Genomic DNA, 22,586 nt, shown 5'->3' with positions numbered 1-22,586 from the left:
CTCATTGACCCTTCACCATCTCCCGCTTTAAATTTCGCCGGAAGCGGTTGATGGCGGCTTCGAAGAAGAAGAGATCTGGTGGAAATTGCGCTGTGACAGCGGCGCCCCGATCCTCGTGGGGATACCATGTGTTGCCCCCACCCTACCACCGGCTGACGCGCAGTGGGTGGTGGCAAAGTGCTAGGCCACGCCCACCGCAAGCGCCATTGGATGACACGCCCTGCAGCTGCCCCTCCCGCTAGGTGCGAGGCGCCACGCCGTGCGGCTTCACGCGCCAGTTCGCTGCTGTTCGTCGCCACTACATGCGCTCAGTACCACGTACGTAGCTTTCGCAGTTCTACTTTACTAACCGTCTCTTGCAATGGAAAGCGACTAGTCAGCTCGTTATATGTCAGGATACGCAGGAATGTGTCACGTAAATGTACACGTATATCCCGTATACGTCAGCGTAAATGCATTTGTAAGTGCGCTACCCGTTAATATCGTTAGATTCCGTTGCTGCACCAACCAGCACAGTCTAAGCTCAAACATCATGACGTTCCATGCCGAAACAATGCTTGCCTCAAAGAATCAACACAGATTCAGGAAAAACTGCTCGTGTGAAACACATGATAACTTACAGAACGTAGAGGCAGGTGCGCAGTTAGATTCCGACTTCCTAGACTTCCGAAAACCATTCGACACACAGCCTATATCGTCTGCAACCAACCAGGATACGATCATACGGAATATCTTCGTTACTATGTGATTCGCTCCATGAATATTTTACTACTAGAAGCCTGTATGTTGTACTGGACGGTGAATGATAAACTGAAACGAAAGTAACAACGTGTGTGCCTTAAGCAGTTGTTATTATCTCAATATACGAGTACATAACCCATTTATCAGATAAGATCAGCAGCACTATAAAATTGTTTGTTGACACTGCTATAGTGTGAGAGAAAGTGTCGTAAGGAAATGTAAAATGATAATACCTATAACAGAGAGAAAAGACATGCTGTTTGATTCCTTGGGGTTTGACTGATACTTGTAGATGCCAAAGTTATATTGTAATATGTGTCGTTATAACTATGGTGAGTCTACATGACTGCCTGTAACGCACTGATCATAGGTGCATTGTTAGCTGCAATTTAAATGTGCAATAAAACACAGATAATATTGCGACTAGCGTTGACCTTCCTGTCCTGAAACAGAGAGAACCCAGTACTATCTGACTAAAAGATTAGTGGTGAACAACTCGAGCACATCACATTGTACAAGTACCAATATTAAATGGGACAATCACGTAAATTAGTATTGGTAAGGCGAATGAATAGCTTAAATGTGTTAGAGGGGATCTGGCAAAATGCAATGCATCTGTAAATGAAATAACGTAAAAGTTCTAGAGCACCAATAAACTTAGAATTCCTTAAAGAATAGAACATTCACGTATAAAACAGTTTCGAACGTCAGTTTACTTAACAAATGAGTTAATATATTAAACGATTTACGTTAAGTATGTAAGCGATAGAAGTTTAGAAAAGGCTTGAAATTATGTTTAAAGGTTGTTGGATATCACTAAGTGCTCTCATTATCAAATAGTGGATGAGTATATTCTGAGTAATTTGCACTTAGTTTTAAGCAAAAGTATGTTTTTACGCAGTCTGAGTGAACTACGGCTCGTACACAATATAGTTTTTCAGTTATATTCAGTGGAATACGTAGATATTGTCTGCAAAATGAGTTGCGAATAGTCAGTAATAAAGGAGTAACAACTTAAAATGTCACACCTGATGCAGAGGTTTTACTGCAAGAGAGGCGCTCTGCATCGCGGTGTAGATTGCTCGCCAGGTTTCGAGAGGGTGCGTTTCTGGATGAGGTATCGAATATATTGCTTCCCCCTACTTATACCTCCCGAGGAGATCACGAATGTAAAATTAGAGAGATTAGAGCGCGCACGGAGGCTTTCAGACAGTCGTTCTTCCCGCGAACCATACGCGACTGGAACAGGAAAGGGAGGTAATGACAGTGGCACGTAAAGTGCCCTCCGCCACACACCGTTGGGTGGCTTGCGGAGTATCAATGTAGATGTAGATGTAGATGTACTGCAGAACAGCGAAATATATATATATATATATATATATATATATATATATATATATATATTATTTTACGCCGCCTCAAAACGTTTACACAGTTTCTAACAGTAATACGTCTCTTACCATGCTGAACTTTTAAGGTAAAGTTCTACATGTTAACGAGTGGATTATGAGATTATTTTAAATTTTTTAATTCGGTCAATAATTATTCTATAGGAAATACAGAAAATTAAATTTTTGTTTCCCCTGAAAGCCGTTAAATAGGCATCTGCAATTGGGATTGCACCATTGCCTGGAGTCCGTGAAGAGGCATAACAGACTAGGAAGCAATTCATTGGCGCGCTGCTAGGATCGCAGCAGAAATGCTCGGGGACCTTAAAAGGGAATACCTGGAAAAACGAGTTCTCACTAAACCGTGTTGGATACATTAAGTGAACACTACGGAGAAGACTATGCGAACATTCTGTTGCCTTTATGGTATATCTCACGTAGGGAACATGAGAATAAGACGAGAGAGATCAGGGTGCGTACAGAGAGACAGTCGTTTCTCCCTCGCTCAACAGGCGAATCGACTGGGAGTGAAAATCAGTAATATTGGTAAGATGTATCTTCCGCCATGTACTGTACACCGGCTTGCGTAGATGTAAGTTCTGGCCTAGAACTACAAACTGCTATACGTCATTTTTCCGTTTCGTAGTACACTTGCAGGTATTAGTGAAATGCAAAGAACATACTGAGACACTTCAATAGAGACAATTAAAAAATACGTTAGAAGCGATTCGTACGCAAATGTAACTCGCGCTTAGTGTGTTTAACGACCGCCGTCCGCCATACGTTAGTCCGTCAAAAATCTGCAAAAAGTTAAGCTGTAACCTTCCAAAACAGATGGTCGTCTACTCTGTGTATCACATGGCCATTACATAAACCTCTGTTCGCAGATATTATAAGCAGCGATCAGAAAGCTTCCGATCGAAGGCCGTACAGTCCACAATCGATATAACAATCAGGCAAAATCGCCGTGAGCAGTCATCCCGCCGACGCACCCTGCTGCACATCCACTCATCGAGGCCTTTAAGGGACCGAAGACGTGATAATCGCATGGGGGTTGATCAGGACTACATGGCGGCCGCTGGAGCGCTGGAGACTCTCTTATTTGATTATGCTTATCCATTACGGATATTTTAGAACCGTGACTGTATATTAATGTAAATAAATTATACACAACTGCAACCAGTCACTTTTTTCAAATGGTTCAAATGGCTCTGAGCACTATGGGACTTAACATCTGTGGTCATCAGTCCCCTAGAACTTAGAACTACTTAAACCTAACTAACCTAAGGACATCACACACATCCATGCCCGAGGCAGGAGTCGAACCTGCGACTGTAGCAGTCGCGCGGTTCCGGACTGCGCGCCTAGAACCGCTAGACCACCGCGGCCGGCTCACTTTTTTCATTAATAATGCTTTATTACATTAACCGGTTTTCGAACCCTTTCAGGTTCATCTTCAGATGATTTCGGGAGAATCCGGGAAGTTACATCATTACTGGTAGTAGTTATGCTACTACCAGTAATGATGTAACTTCCCGGATTCTCCCGAAATCATCTGAAGATGAACCTGAAAGGGTTCGAAAACCGGTTAATGTAATAAAGCATTATTAATGAAAAAAGTGACTGGTTGCAGTTGTGTATAATTTATTTACATCTCTTATTTGAGTTGGCGCAACTTCGGCATTACCGTATTTGCGAGATGGGGACGTGCGGCAGCACGCCCTTGTCGCAATTTTTACGGACATTTGAACAGGTCTGGTGCCCTATACACATTCCTCATTCTCCGATGGATGCCTACCGGTATCTGTACTTCGGCTGCCGAGAAAAGTATAACAGCACGTTGGTTCTGTTTGGACGCAATAGCTACATGTAGATGTAGATGTAATGTCGCCATCGTTCAGGTTTTTGCATCTACCGTACGCACGCAGGAAAGACACGAATGACACACTAATCCCTTGCTTTCATGATGGTGCTTAAATACCCGCAACGGAGTCACGTTGCCGCTACAGGCTCAACTGGAAACTTTTTGATTGCCCATTACAGTAGCTAGACCGACAAACTGGAAACAAGATCCTTTGAGTGCCACCGTGGATTTTTTCGATGGAAATAGAAGTTAGGAGCATAGAAATCCGTAGGCTTCCTTCATCTTTTGCAGGTCATGAATTATTCTCGGAAAAGTTATCACCTACGGTCACATAATGGACAAATGACATTGCACGTTTCATGGTAACCGTAGTAGATTAGTACCTAATCTTGGCAAAACAGACTGTGCAATAAAGGAAAACCCTATAATAAAATCCGTCTGCCTTTTCAATAGCGTTCTTACTGTGGCATTGGATGAGGACGTGATGGAAAGTAATGTCTCTGACATGCATGAATGTCTCTGACATGAATTCGCTAGATGGGCAAAATGACAATCATAATAATAACGTTGAACATGTTGTTGTCTCACTCTCCTTATTTCGCGCGCGCATTAGGGAATGTAGACAAGGTGTCATATGGAACTTTGACTCGGTCTCGGGAGCGTGCACGGATAGCCGAAGCTGGATCGAGTCCCGGTCCGGCACGTGTCGCTAAAACATCTAATGTCAAACTATTCGCAATCAGCGAATAATTTTTTTAGTAAAATTCTTAAAGCTTTTTAAGTAAAACAAACGTTTTTGACATTCTACATACTCTAGATGTCCACATATTTATTTCTTAGCATAGTCGCACTGGTGACGACCGCATTTCTCCCAGCGAGAGACTAGTTTTTTGATACCGTCGCGGTAGAATGTTTGACTTGTTGACGGCGCTCGTTTTTTACCATCGTGAAATAGGGGGAAGAATGTCACGGATATGATACGTGAGTATGGGCGGCAATCATTAAAACAAAGACGTCTTTCGTTGCTGCGAGATCTTTTCACGATATTCCACTGACAAACTTTCCCCTCCGAATCCGAAAATATCTTGTTGAACCTACCTTCACAGGGAGAAATGATCATCGCAATAAAATAAGAGAGATCAGAGCTCGCACGCAAATATTTAAGCGTTCGATTTTTCCGTGCGCTGTTCGAGAGTGGTACTGTAGAGAAATAGTTTGATGGTAGCTCGATGAACCTTCTTTCCAGCACGTAAGTGTGGATTACAGCTTAGTCATATAGATGTATATCCTGGATCACGACTTTACTTCACAAACAAATGGAGTTTTGGGTGTGTCTCAAGATGCATGCCAATGCATCACGATCTGTCTTTGCAACCATTATCAAAAATTTCAAGAAACTGTAAGAGAGAGGAATAAAATACACCACCTGTAAAGAATGACAAGAGATGAGACTAGCACAATTGACATTTGAACAGTGGTAACACACAATGCAAATGCCTCTACGAGGCAACCTGAATGTCCGAGTGGGATCAACCAAAGTTATTATTATTATTATTATTACTATTATCATTATTGTTATTTTAATGTTCTCCACTTATTGTCATTCGTCTTCTTGCTTCCCACCACAATGTTGATAAATATGCATTACAATCTCTTAATTGTATATACTCTTTTAAATGTATTTGTTCATGATCGAAGCAATCTTGTGACACACAACACGTTCTGGGGACGGCAGAACGGATATCTTATGCTGATGGGCGGCCAGACAGTCATGTCAAGCGGAATATGGCTACTGCTTGCCTTCTTGGTCCATCAGACACTGCAGAGTCTTCCATGAGCTTTTCACAAGTCTTTTCATCACATGAAATATTATTGAAGTGTTTTAATTCTTCTTTAAATGTGTTGTTAATAATGCGTTTCGCTTCAAAATACGGTATGTTAATTTTTTCAATATATTTAATTTTTGTGTCTTTTTTGGCTAGAAAATCTTCTTTTTCATTACCGTCTAAGTCACAGTGAGATGGTATCCACTGAATTTCAGTTTTCTTGTTGCTCTGTCGTAGTCATTTAATTACTTCTTGGATTTCTTCAACTGAACGCCGGCCGCGGTGACCGAGCGGCTCTGGGCCCTTCCGTCCGAAACCGAGCGACTACGATCGCAGGTTCGAATCCTGCCTCGGGCAGAAATCACATGTGGAGTCAACGCTTTGATGACACGATCAGCATTCAAGACAACGTGACGCCCGAGTTGAACAACATCCCAAAGAACAACTTTTCTGACCTTTTTACACAGTTGTATGAACATTATGTGGTTTTACTTTAGTGCGGTAGACCATGTAAAACACCTGAAGCCTTAAAATCACCATGTTATAGTTTCTCTGTCCTTTTTAACCAGTTTCGAATCTCTTTTGCACTGAGGGGCTAGGGCGAGTCTCGTGTTTGCGGTAGCGTTCGATTCGGAGGCGGTCGATTCGAATGCTGGCTGTAGAAGATATTTTCACCACCAGTTTTTGGTTAAAAAGGGGAGGAAAGGTGTTGAAATAAAGAATCTGATGAGTTACTTTGTCATTGTCCTAGGTGAATCCCAAAGCTATCAGCGAACTGAGAGCCTGTGATAGTGTTGACGGTGATCTCTCCGACAGATGCGGACTTTGAGTCTGGCAATCTCTCCCTTGCCTCATCACCAAACAACGCAAACGACGCCTCACCATACTCACAGTGATTAGAGTCACTTGCACTGAACAGATAAACTTATGACATGACTTTCTGACAAGGTGACTGAACAACCCTCGAAGTTCTGCAGCCGATAATTCCATTCTTTCGTCTCCAAACGAGTTTTCCGGCAAAGTGGCACGTAATATTGTTTACGGTTAATATTGTTAACTCTTCTAATAACAGATATATTGATGCAAGTATTTGTCTAACACAGTTCTGCATCTTGAAAATGTCTTGGGTATTAGGCCGGATGACGCCGTCCAACAGGTTCGATATTTCGGCAAGCCTGTAGCCTCCATGAACGCCTGAAGATGGCAAGAAGCCGGCTTGCCGAAATATCGCGCCTCTTGGGCGACGCCACGCGGCTGAATACCCGAGAAATTTTCAAAAACCTCAGATCACACACAATTCTGCATATTCGCAACTCCACTAATTTTGTGTATCGCCCAATGAAATGTGGCTCCAGATATCGGATATCGTGGGTAGTTTTCATTCCGATATAGTCCAAACATCGAGGAACCAAGTCAGGACTTTACACCTGAAAAATACAACCAGCGAAAGAGCCGAAAAATCGTGTACAAAAATGAAAACTTGTAAATAATGGCGACGACTCTACCAGCTGTAAATGATTGCACTATCACACCAAAACTAAAATTTAATTTTTATTGCACTAACTGAACTGGAAATTAGATGCGTGTTGCGCTTTCTGTCAAAAAAATCTTGCAGAAGTTTCTCGAAACTAACGTAGACTTAGTATTTCAAAATAGTATTAGTTTGGAACAGCCGCCATTACTTCGTGGCACACGATTTCTCTCCTGGCCAGTTTCTACAGCCGAATAGTTACTAAGCGTCCTACCGAACAACGAAAGATTTATCACTTTCCATCTGACGCTGACACTCGGTTCCTCAAAAAATATCGTCCTTAGATTCGTTGTATACGAAATGGTAACTTTGCATTCTTGTAGTAACAAGATCATATCTAGGCATATTTATTCATTAGTTATCGTCTTTTCAATTTTTTGTTACATTTACGTCCACACGCTGCAAGCCAACTTAACCGTGAGTAACGTAGGGTAGCTCTGGTACCACAATCATAACTCTGCTGCCGCATATTCAACAAGCACAGATATTTCTCCTTGCTGAGGATACAAATGTTATAATGAGGTCTAATGGAGGAACTACAAACAAACGGACTGCCACTAATCTTAAGATACAATGCAGTACATAATGTTCGTTATTTTTTTTAAATGGCTGCACTGTTGGAAATAAAGCACTAGAGAATATCAATAAATGAAACAGAATGTTATAGATTTTCAGGTGCTTATATCGATAACAGCCTGAACAAAAAATATCATGGTACAAGTCCAAAGCGTCTCATCAGCCCAAATTTCATGTTTCGGAGACCAGCAGACTTAGGAGCTGAAAATGTCAAAAACTTGACTTACTTTTCTTGTTTTCATTCATTAATGGCGTCACTTTCTAGGGCAACTCTAGTTTGAGAAAGAAAGAGTTCGTTGCCCATTGCAGTAAAGATAATATATTGTGCCCACTCTCGAACTTGCGGTAGACAGTTCTTTAAACAGTTAGGCGTACTAACAAGCTCACATACTTGTACTGCCTTATGTCTGTTAACAAAAAATTGCAGTTCAAGAACAGAAACGTTCATAAATATAATACTGTAAGGAACAATGAGAATGAGTTACACTATCTTTCATTCAGTGGTAATGTGGCACAGAGAGATATGCAACCATAAAAATCTTTGACCACTTACTCCGTGATGTGAAGAATCTAATAGATTACATAGTTAATTTTGAACAAAAGCTGAAATAATATCTATTTGACAGTTCTTTCTGCTCTATTGCACAGTTTGTTATGAAGAATGCTATAATGTGTGTGTGTGTGTGTGTGTGTGTGTGTGTGTGTAAGGGTGGGGGGATGAGTGAAAGAGAGAGAGAATAAATCAATGTACGTATAAATGCTCAGCGTGTTGCCATATTTTTCACTGAGAAAGCGCTTTGCAATTTGAAACTTACTCATTCCACTTCAAAGTCAGACGCTGCAGTTTACATAAAAGGCGCAAAGAAATAACTTAATAGCCAGTCACTGTCGGTTAATAGTCTAAAGCTGTGAGTTGCTTGGAAACAAAATACTAAAACTACTACTATTACTGAAATGAAATTATTATTGTAGTCCACCTTGTACAAAAATAAAGTGTTACTAAGTTTTATGTAGCAACGGAAATGTTTTCTGTTACTGCCGTGGCAGCAGTACCTTTTCTTACTTATTCAGAATATATTTGTGAGCATTAAGAAATATCGTAATGCTGCTTCTAATAGCTCATTCGGTCTTTACTATCATTTTGATTCCTCTTTACTTCTGTTTGTATTCGGTGGTCCAAATTTTTTCAGTTGTTTAACGCAGTTATACATCTATAACACAATTTATAAACAAGCATACGTTTTATTGAAATCTGTTTGAATCTTTGCCACAGAAAGCGCTCGTACAAAACATTAAACTTACTTACTTAATTCTACCATTGAAGCAGCTAGGTGAAATATGCAGTTTGTGCGCTCTGTTAAGATCATAAACAGGAGATTACTGTTAGGAATTGGCTGGAACTGTAAACTTCTACATCAGGGAGAATTTTCTCTTAATAGCTATTTGGACATACTTCCCATAATAACAAAACCAGTGTAGCGACTTGCTAAAAGAAAAGGAAAGACATTGACATGGAGCTAAGATAAACATGATTTATAGTTATGGATGATCGTCTGCGTGGTATAGTGATCGAATAAGGTTGCAACTTACTTTAAAAGTCGTCTCGATACCCTCTTGGACGCTGAAGCCTATGACAACCAAACTCGATACCGTTTGTACCAGATGTTGTAGTATCCCTGCATCGTTTTCCTTTCCTTGATAGTATTGACGCCGAAATTCAAGGTGTTATTCTCACGTAGTTGCGATCTCATCGAGAGAATTTAACGCAGTCTTCTTAGCTCTGGGGATTGCCTTGTAACAAATACACATCTGCCGGATTTTGCTGCACAGACTAGTTTCCCCCTAGCAGTTTGTTTGTTCTTGCGATTTGTACGTTGATTTAACTGCTGTCTATTTAGAACGGCTGTTCAGTTGGCACCAGAAGCTTAACACGCTATAATTTGTGATTATCCGCACTCAAATATATAAGTAGCTACCTGGAATAATATATTAGAACTTCTTCACCGTCAGACTACTACGCTTCAGACAGTTATGTACACCTCAGTGCATAAACGGGCTAACGTGATTCTGGACATGTTCACCGGTTACGAGTAATTTACCATTGAAGTTAGTCATCAGACCGCCAGAGACAGTGTCGCCAAATGTGTTCTTCGTTTCGTTTCCTGAAATTGGACAAGAGATCGATACAAAAATTGGATATGTGGCGGTAGTAAGGATCGAACCCGAGCTAAAGGTTGACCATATTCGTTCCCTATCATCTACGCTATAACAACTGACGCTAACTATATCTGGCGGGCTGCTCGACTTCACGCGCAACGGCCTGATTGGCTAACTTCAAAGCTAATTAACTCGGAAACGGCACAACGTATCGAATTTTTTCTTAACAATTATTTTTCGGCACAACCTACCCTGCAACACTCTTACAGGCTTTTCAGACTATTTCTGACCACCATTTATACACAGGGTGCTTCAGATCTGCTTTTCACCTGAGATATTTTCCGAACGGTTTAAGATATAATTCTGTTTTCTTCAGAACGAATTGTGAAAAAGTCCTCATTAAATGACAGTCTCTTTTCATGTATTTATTAATAATAGAGATGACGGTATCAACTTCGCATTTTAAATGTAACTAGCTATAGTAATTCATGCTGCTACTGTCGCAGCTCTTCAAAATCCAGTTTGTAGTTTCAAAGACATTACAATATTTAGAACTTAGGACTTATTTGTTTTAAATATGAAACGCGGAAGTTCGTGGTGACATACGGAACTGTCGCTACAGGCTGAAGACGCGGCTAAGAGAGTCTACATCCACAAGTGGAGCAGAGTCTAATTTAAAGCCGCTGCAAATCATGCTTGGCTACACGTGCTTGGACCGGCACACCAACTGGAAGGCGAAGTAAGTGGCATTTCATGGCGAATCACCCGTAAACTACGCTAACATTTCCGCTCTTGTTTCTACAAGAGCTTTCAAAGAAAGGTACACGTCAAAAATTCAGTGGGTTAGTAAAATAGGAAACTGAGGTACAAAGACCGTTAAATAATCATTTCGCATCACTAGTTCAATGTTGAGATACATACTTACACATCATAATTACATTAGCGACAGCAACAAAAAGTAAATAGCAAAAGAATGTGGCCATAAATACATCCGCAAAACTTGATAGGACTGAAAAATAACAGGCAACCTGTTGAAGAGTTAAAAATTTATTAACGCTTAACAATGGCTTCAATAAATATGAATTTGTCTCCTTCAGAAGGAAAAGGGCCTATTGAACAAATTATTAGGAGATAGTTACAAATGTCATAAAGAAGGAACCAAATTCAATAGAAAAGCATACTCAGTCGTAGAATCACATACTGACAACATATGTTGGAGTCAGAAGGCTCTTGTCTAGTATACTGTGCATGCCAGCCACAAATATCAACAGTTCAAATGCATAATTGAAGTTAGTAGCCCAGAACTATAGGGCTTTCTCGTGAAACGTTTGTAATAAAACATACATGAATATGGATTCAACAGACATTTAGCATGGCGCATAGAATGCTAGTGATACTCGCCGACTAACTAAGATATGCAGCACTAGCGATAGGTAAACTATGGTAGGTGGCCTCACTGCGCGAACCACTATGTGCACAGCCGCACTGAAAACAAAATGCCTGATTCAGTAACTAAAATGGTTAACAGCTAGAATTAAAACAGAATAAGGCTAATAAAGTAGGAAAAAGGGTTGGAAAAGGGTGGAGGAGGGTGGAGGCAGGAAGACATTAAGATCATATGACATATAAAGAGTAAGCTGGCTCAGGTAAACAATCTTAATTGTTTACAAGTACGTACATAAGGTAGCACGAGCAGAACTTGTAAATACGTACGAGAACATGCCAAGTAACAGTGTTGAAAACAAATACACGTGGTAAAAGTGTTAACATAGTTTAAAAATGCACAAATACGTGGAGCCGTATTAAGCAGCTCTCAACTAAAATGAAAGAAAAGATACTTATGAAAATAAACGAATGGAACCCATAAAAACACTAGCAAAAAAAGGCGCGGGGGCAGGTAAGGATTGTAATTATAACCAACGAGTTAACATACCAAGGAAAGTAGCCGTGAATAATGAAGCATCCATTGTGAACAAATTAAAATCGGATGAAAGTATCAAGAGGGTACATTAAATATGAAACAATAAAACGAAGATGGTGCCTATGAGCAACAAAGAATGCTATGTGAAATTACAAACTGAATGTAGGAATCGTAACTGCAAATAGAATTCTGAGGAAAACAAAAATCACTCGGAGGCCAACAACGAGCGGTAAACTTGTCTAACACGGCCAGAAGTAACGGCTTAAAGCCTTCAGGCAAATGTATACTTGCAAAGTGGAGCTGGTCGTTTAAAATATTGCGGTGAATGTTCGCTAAATGTTTGAAAATTTCAAGTTCTTCCCACAAATCTAATCTCCTGCCTTTTACTTCTTTGCCTTGAATTGTGCTATCCTCTAAATCTCCCGGAGAATGTTCAGCAGTAAGTAAATGTTATGCGAGGGCGTAACTGCGTGTATTACCACCTTTCTTCCCCGGTAGAAGTTTTTTGTATCTTATTTCCATTGTTATACCTCTATAACAACTGGGACAGTTACTCCAAATCATTTTGTACCTGCCCGAATTAGAGAACGGATCCTCGGGAATATTGATAGTGTGCACAAGATTTGTCTTTAAACTGTTAATAGCAAAAAATGTTACATCACATTTATATCTGTTCCCTTAAAGGCGTTTTATTCTGTAGGACACATTATCGAAAAGGGGACGGAAATAAATTTATTATTTTCGTCTTTATTGCAAGGGAACGTACTACCCTGTAAAGCTGAAAATTTGTTAGTGGTCTTTTTTTTACTGAGTACATGATCTACTACATCTTGTCCATATGCGTTGTTAATATGAATGGATTTTGACACATTGATGTCATTCTGCAGGTTAATAAGGGAAAAGGGTGTTGTTATGGTATGATTAATAGAGAAATGGGAAAATACTAATTTGTGAGCTTGTGGATGACAGAATTCAGCAGGGATAATGTTATCGGAATACGTTGGCTTACAGAACATGTTAAAAATGGTTCAAATGGCTCTGAGCACTATGGGACTTAACATCTTTGGTCATTAGTCCCCTAGAACTTAGAGCTACTTAAACCTAACTAACCTAAGGACATCACACACATCCATGCCCGAGGCAGGATTCGAACCTGCGACTGTAGCAGTCGCGCGGTTCCGGACTGAGCACCTGAACAACATGTTAACGCTAATATTGTTATTTGCTAAGCTGTAGATATTTTGAGCTCGAGAAAGCTAAGCTCAGCTTTTCCATGATGGATTTTTTTTGTAAAGTGAATTTTTTTAGTGAAAGATGTTAAACAACAGTTCTACTGCATGATCATTGCCATCAGAAGCAATAATTATGTCGTCTACATAAGGAGCATAAAAATGTATCTTGCTTTGCTACCTTAGCTGGAGTCAAAGAAACCGTTTTCTAGAGAATTAACGAAAATGTCAGCTAGGATTCCAGCAAGACGGCTCCCCGTTGCTAGGCCATATGATTGTACATAAAATTTACCATTAAACGTGGATGAATTGTATTTAAGTACCACCTGTAATAAATTAATAAGCTCGACAGTTTGTACCTGAGTTACCTTTTCGTACTGTATTAAATTCTGGTCAGTGATGTTGAGAGTCAAATTTGTTGGTATGTTCATATAGTAGCGTCCTATGTCGAACAAAATCAACCTAGTCTTAGGTGCGCATTTTAATATTTTTATTTTGTTGATCATGTCAGCACTAGTTTTAACTGACAAGTTATGTTCGAATACGAAAAAGTCTTTGATTTTGTAATGGAGACGGCTAGATAATATGTGGTGTGCACTCGCTATACGGTTAATTAACGGACGGATCGGTTGATTTTGCTTATGTAAATTTAACTGACTTCTAAGAACTTAGAGTTCACATTCACGACCCATTTTGACTCCACCATGTGTTGTTGTCAATATGTGATTCTAAGTGTGAGTATGCTTTTCTACAAAAATTTTGTAGTTTTTGCTATCGAATTTGGTTCCTCCTTTGTATGACATTTGTAACTACTTTGTAACAATTTGTTCAATAAGTCCTTTTCCTTCTGAAGAAGACAAAGTTATGTTTGTCGAAATCGTGGTGAAAGTTTATTAAACCTTTAATTCTGCAACAGGTTGGCTGTTGTTACCCGATGCTATCAAGTGTCTACGTACACAGTTGCTGAAGTGCAGCCATGTTTGAAATTTTAAAACTTCCTTAAATCTCCATTTATGTCATCAAATGGTTCAAATGGCTCTGAACACTATGGGACTTAATATCTATGGTCATCAGTCCCCTAGAACTTAGAACTACTTAAACCTAACTAACCTAAGGACATCACACAACACCCAGTCATCACGAGGCAGAGAAAATCCCTGACCCCGCCGCGAATCGAACCCAGGAACACGGGCGTGGGAAGCGAGAACGCTACCGCACGACCACGAGCTGCGGACTATGTCATCAAATGCCCACCATCTATTGCAATAGACGTTTTCAGTCGCTGGTGCAAGGACTTTTGGACACACTGAACAGTTTACTTCGATGTCACTGCAACAATACAGTGTTTTAAATCCTAATGGGTCGTCAGAACTTGTTCAAGGACTTCAAAATTAAGTTTATCCCAGAGAAAAACACGCTATGGAGTGTACTCAGGAGAACTTTCACCTACTACGAGTATCAACTACCAGGAAAGAGCTGTTTGAGCGCCTTCCTAGCCACATGCGTGTTGTGAGCCGGCCACTCATCGTGCTTGTGCCCTAAACATCTGTGTATTCCAAGTGGAAATTCCTCTGGGAAAACCGGTAGCAAATCGGTGATAAATTATCGTTTAAGGTTTCTTCAATGATGCAGCGAACAAACACTTAATTTCCAGTAACTCTGCACCAAACGTTCACACTCTACGTCTCCTGATGTTCTGTCTACCCAAACCAGTGAGGAATAATAATGCATATTTCTTACGTCCAGCTATCCATCATTTGTAAAGGTAACTTCATCAGTAAAGCCAATTCTTCGAGGAATTCTTCTAATATCTCATGAGAACAGAGCAACAGAATTCCATGCGTCATCTGCAGTTCCCCCGATAAATCTGCTGCTGAAGTGATACACGTTACGGATGGAAGCTGTTTGAGCGCAAAATGCGAACAAAGCTGCATTGACTTTTTTCCAGAGGCACTCGCAATTTCTCTGGAGTTACGTGTGGATTATGAGCAGCATCTGTTAGAACATCTGTTTCTTTCGCTTCGCTTGTTGTAGGCTTACTCCTTAGTATTCCAGTGGCCTTCCTATAACAACTTCTTGCACATTTACTGAATCGTCAGTCTTGCTGGACACCGTCTGTAGGGATACCTTTGTGTGTACAACTCAACTGTTCTTTTCATGTACCTTCTGTATTTTCTGACAGAAGTCGCACGTGTGACTGATATACCAAAAGAAACAAGATGCTTTACTCTCTGGTTCAGATGACATTACATGACATTCATACTGTGTAGACGTCTTGGAGATTGGTTGGGTTGTTTGGGGAAGGAGACCAGACAGCGAGGTCATCGGTCTCATCGGATTAGGGAAGGACGGGGAAGGAAGTCGGCCGTGCCCTTTCAAAGGAACTAGAGCCTGGAGCGATTTAGGGAAATCACGGAAAACCTAAATCAGGATGACCGGACGCCGTGGAGAGTGGTCTCTGGTTATGCAAAGCAGTCAGATGTATGACGATGATGATCATAGGTTTAAGAGACTAAAAATCTATGGCAATAGTCTCTTATTCATCTCGCAGGGCGGAATCTGTGTAACCCATCCGTCTGCGTCTATGTGCAAATGTGACACTTTTCTGAATGTTTGCGTAACGTGTATTTGAGACGGGACTTTGATACCAGTCCGATATTTACCAATTAGGGTGTGAGAAACGTCGTAAAAACCCCATCCATGTTGGCCGGATCACCAAACATCGTGGTTAAACTGCGAGACAGATTCGATCCGTGTCATATTCGCCTCCCCATTTCATGGAAGTGACGCATTAACGCCTTCAGATACCCGATTGGGTATCAGTGATGCATATTTTATTTTAGTGCAATACAATACAATGAAATGATTTAACATTTTGAAATCCTATTGTATTGCAGTGCTAATATTGTTTATAAACTTATCTAAAACATTATTTTTAAGAAGTGTTGGGAATATAATCTTCAGTACAACAAAAAATGATTCCTTAACTCATTAGATAAACTAAATATACAGCATAAACTAGGTTCATAATTCTGATACCACCTATGGTGACAACCTTGCGTACTGAAAATGTAGCTGAACTAAGGCGCTTCATTAACTGTATGGTTTGGGCTTTCCAGTTAATATTGTGATTTATCCGTCGTAAGGAACACTTAAAAACACTTTCTGTTACTTGTATTTCGTTATCTGAATAGAGCCGATTTGTAGTTTTTGATTTTCTATGAGAAGTACTCAATTGTATGTACTGATTCTTCTCAAACCTTATTGATAATGTATTAGCTTTTTACCATCTGTGGACGTTTTCAGTTATTTCGTTAGCTGCCTTGTCAGCAAGAGAACTGGTGCTATATTCTTCCTAAGCTTGAATATTCTGAAAAAAAGACAACATTTGCTCTTCTGACAGTATAAGTGGGAGACTTTTTATGTCTATCAGATGGCCCAAAATAGAACCCTGCGGTACACAATGACTGATTGCTTCAGATCCTAAGTGCCTACTGCTATGTGATCCACATAGAACTGATACCCAGTACTTTGTATCACGCAGACAATACAGAAATCACTATTCCATTACGTTTAAACTTTTGTGTAAGGAAATCGAGGTTCACACAATCAAAAGCCTTAACCAAGTCACAAAATATGCCCACTGGTAATAATTTTTGACGGCAATCGACCGTTCAACAGCCTGAAATATTGTATTGTATTGCATGTTAACCGGGGACCTAGAAACGACGGAGAGGCTCCGTCCCCGCCGCAGCCGCAGTGGTCCGCAACCCCACGACGACTACCGCAGTCCACTTCACCCCTCCGCCGCCCCACACCGAACCCAGGGTTATTGTGCGGTTCGGCCCCCGGTGGACCCCCCAGGGAACGTCTCACACCAGACGAGTGTAACCCCTATGTTTGCGTGGTAGAGTAATGGTGGTGTACGCGTACGTGGAGAACTTGTTTGCGCAGCAATCGCTGACATAGTGTAATTGAGGTGGAATAAGGGTAACCAGCCCGCATTCGCCGAGGCAGATGGAAAACCGCCTAAAAACCACCACAGACTGGCCGGTTCACCGGACCTCGACACAAATACGCCGGGCGGATTCGTGCCGGGGACCAGGCGCTCCTCCCCGACCGGAAAGTCGTGCGTTAGACCGCACGGCCAACGGGGCGGGCGCCTGAAATATTACTATTAGGCCTTTTGTTTTGGGACATGTCTAACTAAGGATCTATACGGTCTTCTGAAAAAACTGATATCTCGTCCCGATTTTAAACAAAATAACATCCGTAATTAAAATGAATTTAAGAGCAGAGCTACCTCTTAGTCATCTTGTTAATACTATGTTCTGTTGTTGTTTCGTCCATAAGATTTCTGCATCGCTGGTTAGCCTCGGTATATCGCGTACAATATAACGTTTCACTCGACAGGACAACTTCATTCTGAAGCGATACGACTAACTCGATGATGAGGTCTTTCTCTGCACGCCCACGTCCATCGCACGCTGTGGTCAGACGTGTTTCTCTACAAACAACCGTAATGTGGCGGCACGGGCTGGCCGGTTCCCAGTTTTTGTCGCGCAGCATTGCGTATTTTCTTGATCGCTGAAGAAGGCAGACAGTACGAAAGTCGAGCAATTTGCTGTCCCGCGCCTGCAGCCCTTAATCACAGAATTATTAAAAGCGTTTCTGGCATACCTCCAGAACAAAAGCGACGGCAGTGGCTATGGCTATCAATGTTGCGCACATGATGTAAGCAACCGCAAAGCCTCAAAACACTTACCTGTTATTCATAGCAAAAGAGGCACAACTTCGAGCTTGTCTTTATCAAGCATATACCTAAATGCTCCAAACGCTTTTTGCCACAGTAAAAAGGTGAGCTGGGCCTGTATCAGAGTTACACTTTTCTGGGTGTGTAATTTACGCTTTGTTACGTAGAAGTGAACTGAATTTTTCGCTGGAAACCTCCGTAGGATAGATTCACCACCTGATCTGAATAGCTGTTTTTTTTTCTAAGCGTCTTTTGATGTAGTATGTTTTATTTTAAAGGTGAGTTTTTCAGTTATCTGAACATTTATTTTTATTAATTATTGTATTTATTTATTTTCATTAATGTATTTATTTTTATTACTGGTCCACCACGTATGTTACTAATATGGATGTATGTTTTTTCACAATATTTTAAGCACATTGTGTGAAATTCATAAATATTGTAGCTGCTATATCTTAAAATAACCTTCATATTGTGATGTCTTTTCCTCAAAACTATCTTCCACTTAATATTACAAAATAAAAATATCTAATGATAATAATATAGAAACTAATGACAATCAAGTGTGAGATGGAGAGAGAAAATTGCGAAAGTAATAGAAAAAGAACAAATAAGACGTTTCTCACTATTCCTAAGGCATGTTGAAGAAGTGATACTTATTATTACAATTTTTAATTGTTGTTGTTGTTGTAGTCTTAAGTCCTGAGACTGGTTTGATGCAGCTCTCCATGCTACTCTATCCTGTGCAAGCCTCTTCATCTCCCAGTACCTACCGCAACCTACATCCTTCTGAATCTGCTTAGTGTATTCATCTCTTGGTCTCCCTCTACGATTTTTACCCTCCACGCTGCCCTCCAATACTAAATTGGTGATCTCTTGATGCCTCAGAACATGTCCTACCAACCGATCCCTTCTTCTAGTCAAGTTGTGCCACAAACCTCTCTTCTGGCCAATCCTATTCAATACTTCCTCATTAGTTATGTGATCTACCCATCTAATCTTCAGCATTCTTCTGTAGCACCACATTTCAAAAACCTCTATTCTCTTCCTGTCCAAACTATTTATCGTCCATGTTTCACTTCCATACATGGGTACACTCCATACAAATACTTTCAGAAATGACTTCCTGACACTTAAATTTATACTCGATGTTAACAAATTTCTCTTCTTCAGAAACGCTTTCCTTGCCATTGCCAGTCTACATTTTATATCCTCTCTACTTCGACCATCATCAGTTATTTTGCTCCCCAAATAGCAAAACTCCTTTACTACTTTAAGTGTCTCATTTCCTAATCTAACTCCCTCAGCATCACCCGACTTAATTCGACTACATTCCATTATCCTCGTTTTGCTTTTGTTGATGTTCATCTTATATCCTCCTTTCAAGACACTGTCCATTCCGTTCAACTGCTCTTCCAAGTCCTTTGCCGTCTCTGACAGAATTACAATGTCATCGTCGAACCTCAAAGTTTTTATTTCTTCTCCATGGATTTTAATACCTACTCCGAATTTTTCTTTTGTTTCCTTTACTGCTTGCTCAATATACAGATTGAATAACATCGGGGATAGGCTACAGCCCTGTCTCACTCCCTTCCCAACCACTGCTTCCCTTTCATGCCCCTCGATTCTTATAACTGGCATCTGGTTTCTGTACAAATTGTAAATAGCCTTTCACTCCCTGTATTTTACACCTGCCACCTTTAGAATTTGAGGGAGAGTATTTTTAATTAATCTTAAGTAATGTCAGTGGCTAGGCTACGTTACGCTCAGGTTCCTTCGTAGCTCGGACTTGAGAAACCTCTTGGACCCGAATCCAAACCGAAGGAGTATTAGAATTTGACTATAACACCACCTGTGTAATGAGTAAGGAGCTGGATAATGAGTCTCCCATTCAGACTAGGCTTTGGATGAGTGGAATTAGACTACTAACGTTTTCCAGTATCACTTCTGCCCCATGCACGCATTACTTTTTCAGCACACCCTCTTTCATCTGTCACGAGAAAAGCAAAATTTCGCCCCTTCATGGAATGCCTACAAGACAGAAGTGCTCTGAAGCTATTGGCTCATTTTTACCTTCAAGGATTCACAAATTTGACATTCTGGTAGGATTCTATTGTTCCATAATCGCAGCTAGGGGCTGTCTGTGAGGAGTATATGTGGACTGTAGTACAATGTTTGTGAAGACGAGAGATACAGAGAAAGAGAGAGAGACTAAAATATGGCGCCGGCACACCACCTACTACTCTCAAGACACAGAGGTACGCTAAGCTTGACGCTCCTTTCGACTGACGGATCACCATCAGCTCTAGAGCTCAACGGGAATTTTTCAAGAGACATCGAGTTTGATCCTGGACAGAAATGTTACCAAGTGTCCTCCCCCGTCCAAACGCCATACTACCGGTAAAAGATTGCTTTAGTGACATCGTCTACAGTTGATCCTGAAATCCCGATTTTTGTCTTTCGAAGGAAGACTGCGTGATTGGAGTACATGGACGAGAGCCGTGCCGAGGTGGTCCCTCGCCCCTGGCAGAACTGCCGACCTTCCCCTCGCTCCCTCTCCTTCCCATAAAACTACCCTTCTATACTGTCTTTAAACACAAATGCAGCAAATTTTATAATTTTGTAAGTAAATTCAATAAAAATGAAGCGTTATTGAAAATATTATCAAAATTAATTCTATTGATGTAAAATATTGCACGCAACAAATTAAAAAAGTTATACTAAATAAACCACGAGCTGCACAAACTTTGAAAGTAAAAACAATTTTATATCTCATTGTTTATGTAGCCACTGTACATTGATTTTAGTATGATATATAGTACAGAAAATATTTTAATTGTTCCTCATAAATTACTTTTAGTGCATAAATTACTAATCAGAGATAAAGGAAAAGGGTTATAAATAAAAGCCGAGAAAATATCTGTTTCCAAGAATTGTGTTTTTATTATAATTTTTTTCATCTTTCCTGCGTTTACAGTGCAGTTAGTGGCATTGTCATAAATATCCTGCAAGTTATTTCGATGTCTGAGTATGCCATACTTTGAAAATAGAAATCGAGGTATACAAGCGAGAAGCAGTGCCACTCCTTTTCAGAAGCTCAATCAATCGTCTAGAGCAGCAAAGCAAGTAATTCGTAAAATTGCTCCGCTGCGTTAATATCTCTTCCACATCTGCACATTTTTCAATATGTGTATCAGATACGTTGAGGTGCTGTAGCTCAAACAGCCGTCAGTTGGAAGCTTTCGGAAGTACCATATTTACTTCAACATCTGCTCGCTGACCTCAGTGCCGCAAAGAAGCTTCTAACTTGCTCTTCTGCAAAGGAATAAAAATTTCACTTAGAAATGTTAAGCAAACTTCACTGGTGATCAGTGGTGTGGTCTGCACGATTAATTCTAAATACCTTGAGAACACAAAAGAGTAGTAAATTAAAGTTGTGTGGCCTAATAATTCACAAAACTTGTAAAAATTGTTTACGACTGGTCTTTCTCTCTTCTTTGTAGTTTTCTCGATGTTTCTCAATGGCACAGTATATCTAGAAGTACGTTTCCTGTTTATAGAGAGGAGAAATCCAGGATCGCGGTTGTGGATATGAATTGACTTTAGAACTGATACGTTGCGGAACTTCTTCTCATAATTGGTTCTGTCTTTAATGACTCGTTCGGTAAAACACACCATAAAACACAAAATCTTCAATTACTGCCTTCATGTCTACACGTTTGCAGCCCTCTGCCGCTGGAGGGCTCCGAATTGTAGCGGTGTGTAACATAACTATGTAGGTGTGTGAGGAACTGCGTGCTATAATAGAGTTTCGAGTTCGTCCACACATGGGGCAACCTCTCTTTCAGCACGACAATGCCAGATCACACACGAGCGCTGGGACATTTGCAACAATCCACCGCCTTCGGTTCACTGCCTTCGTTCATCCTTCATACTCGGCCCCATTCGATTTTTACCTGTTTCAAAAACTTAAAGAACATCTTTGAGTAATTCACTTCCATATTGATGAGCCAGAGACGGCAGAGGTGAGGTCATGGCTCCGTCAACAAAGTCAGACTTTCTACAGTGACAGCATCAACAAACTGGTCTGTCGTTCGGAGAAATGAGTTCGTTAATATGGTGACTATGTTGAGAAATAGAGTAGACATGAAAAATAAAGATGGGGAATGCTAATAAAATTTTATTAAGAAGCGTTAAGGTTTCCATAAACCACTGCAACGAGTCGCCTTTTCTAATTCTTCAATATTTATTAACCACGACGGTTTCTAATCGCCTAGCGATTCATCATCAGATGCAATAAATGTCTACCACCTGATGATGAATCACTAGGCGACTCTAAATCGGTCAAGGGAAGTAAAAATTGACGAATTACAGAAGGCGACTGGTTGCAGTAATTTCTGGAAAACATTAATCATCGCAGTCACAGTGTTCCATATCCGTAATGGATAAGTTTTACAGAAGCTTTAAGAGTTTTCACACAAAATACACGCAGGCATTACATTCCAGCAAGCCCTCGTATACAAGCAAAATCAAGTTTACGTGTAATTTGCGATTGGGTAATAGACGTAATCAATATTCTACGTTATAATCGTGTAGGAGT

At 40.4% G+C, this 22,586-nt stretch overlaps 1 protein-coding gene across 1 annotated transcript in view; it reads left to right on the top strand.

The window, feature by feature from the left end:
* The first annotated feature begins 257 nt into the window (after positions 1-257).
* Positions 258-22,586, top strand: part of LOC124556626 (homeobox protein engrailed-like ceh-16) — a 161,197-nt gene continuing 138,868 nt past the window's right edge. The window contains exon 1 of the mRNA XM_047130595.1: positions 258-318. The gene's annotated coding sequence lies outside the window, so the exon portion shown is untranslated. The remainder of the gene's footprint in view (positions 319-22,586) is intronic.

This window comes from Schistocerca americana, chromosome X, assembly GCF_021461395.2.
Source record: "Schistocerca americana isolate TAMUIC-IGC-003095 chromosome X, iqSchAmer2.1, whole genome shotgun sequence".
NCBI classification, from domain to species: domain Eukaryota; kingdom Metazoa; phylum Arthropoda; class Insecta; order Orthoptera; family Acrididae; genus Schistocerca; species Schistocerca americana.
This window is presented reverse-complemented; position numbering and strand designations above follow the sequence as displayed.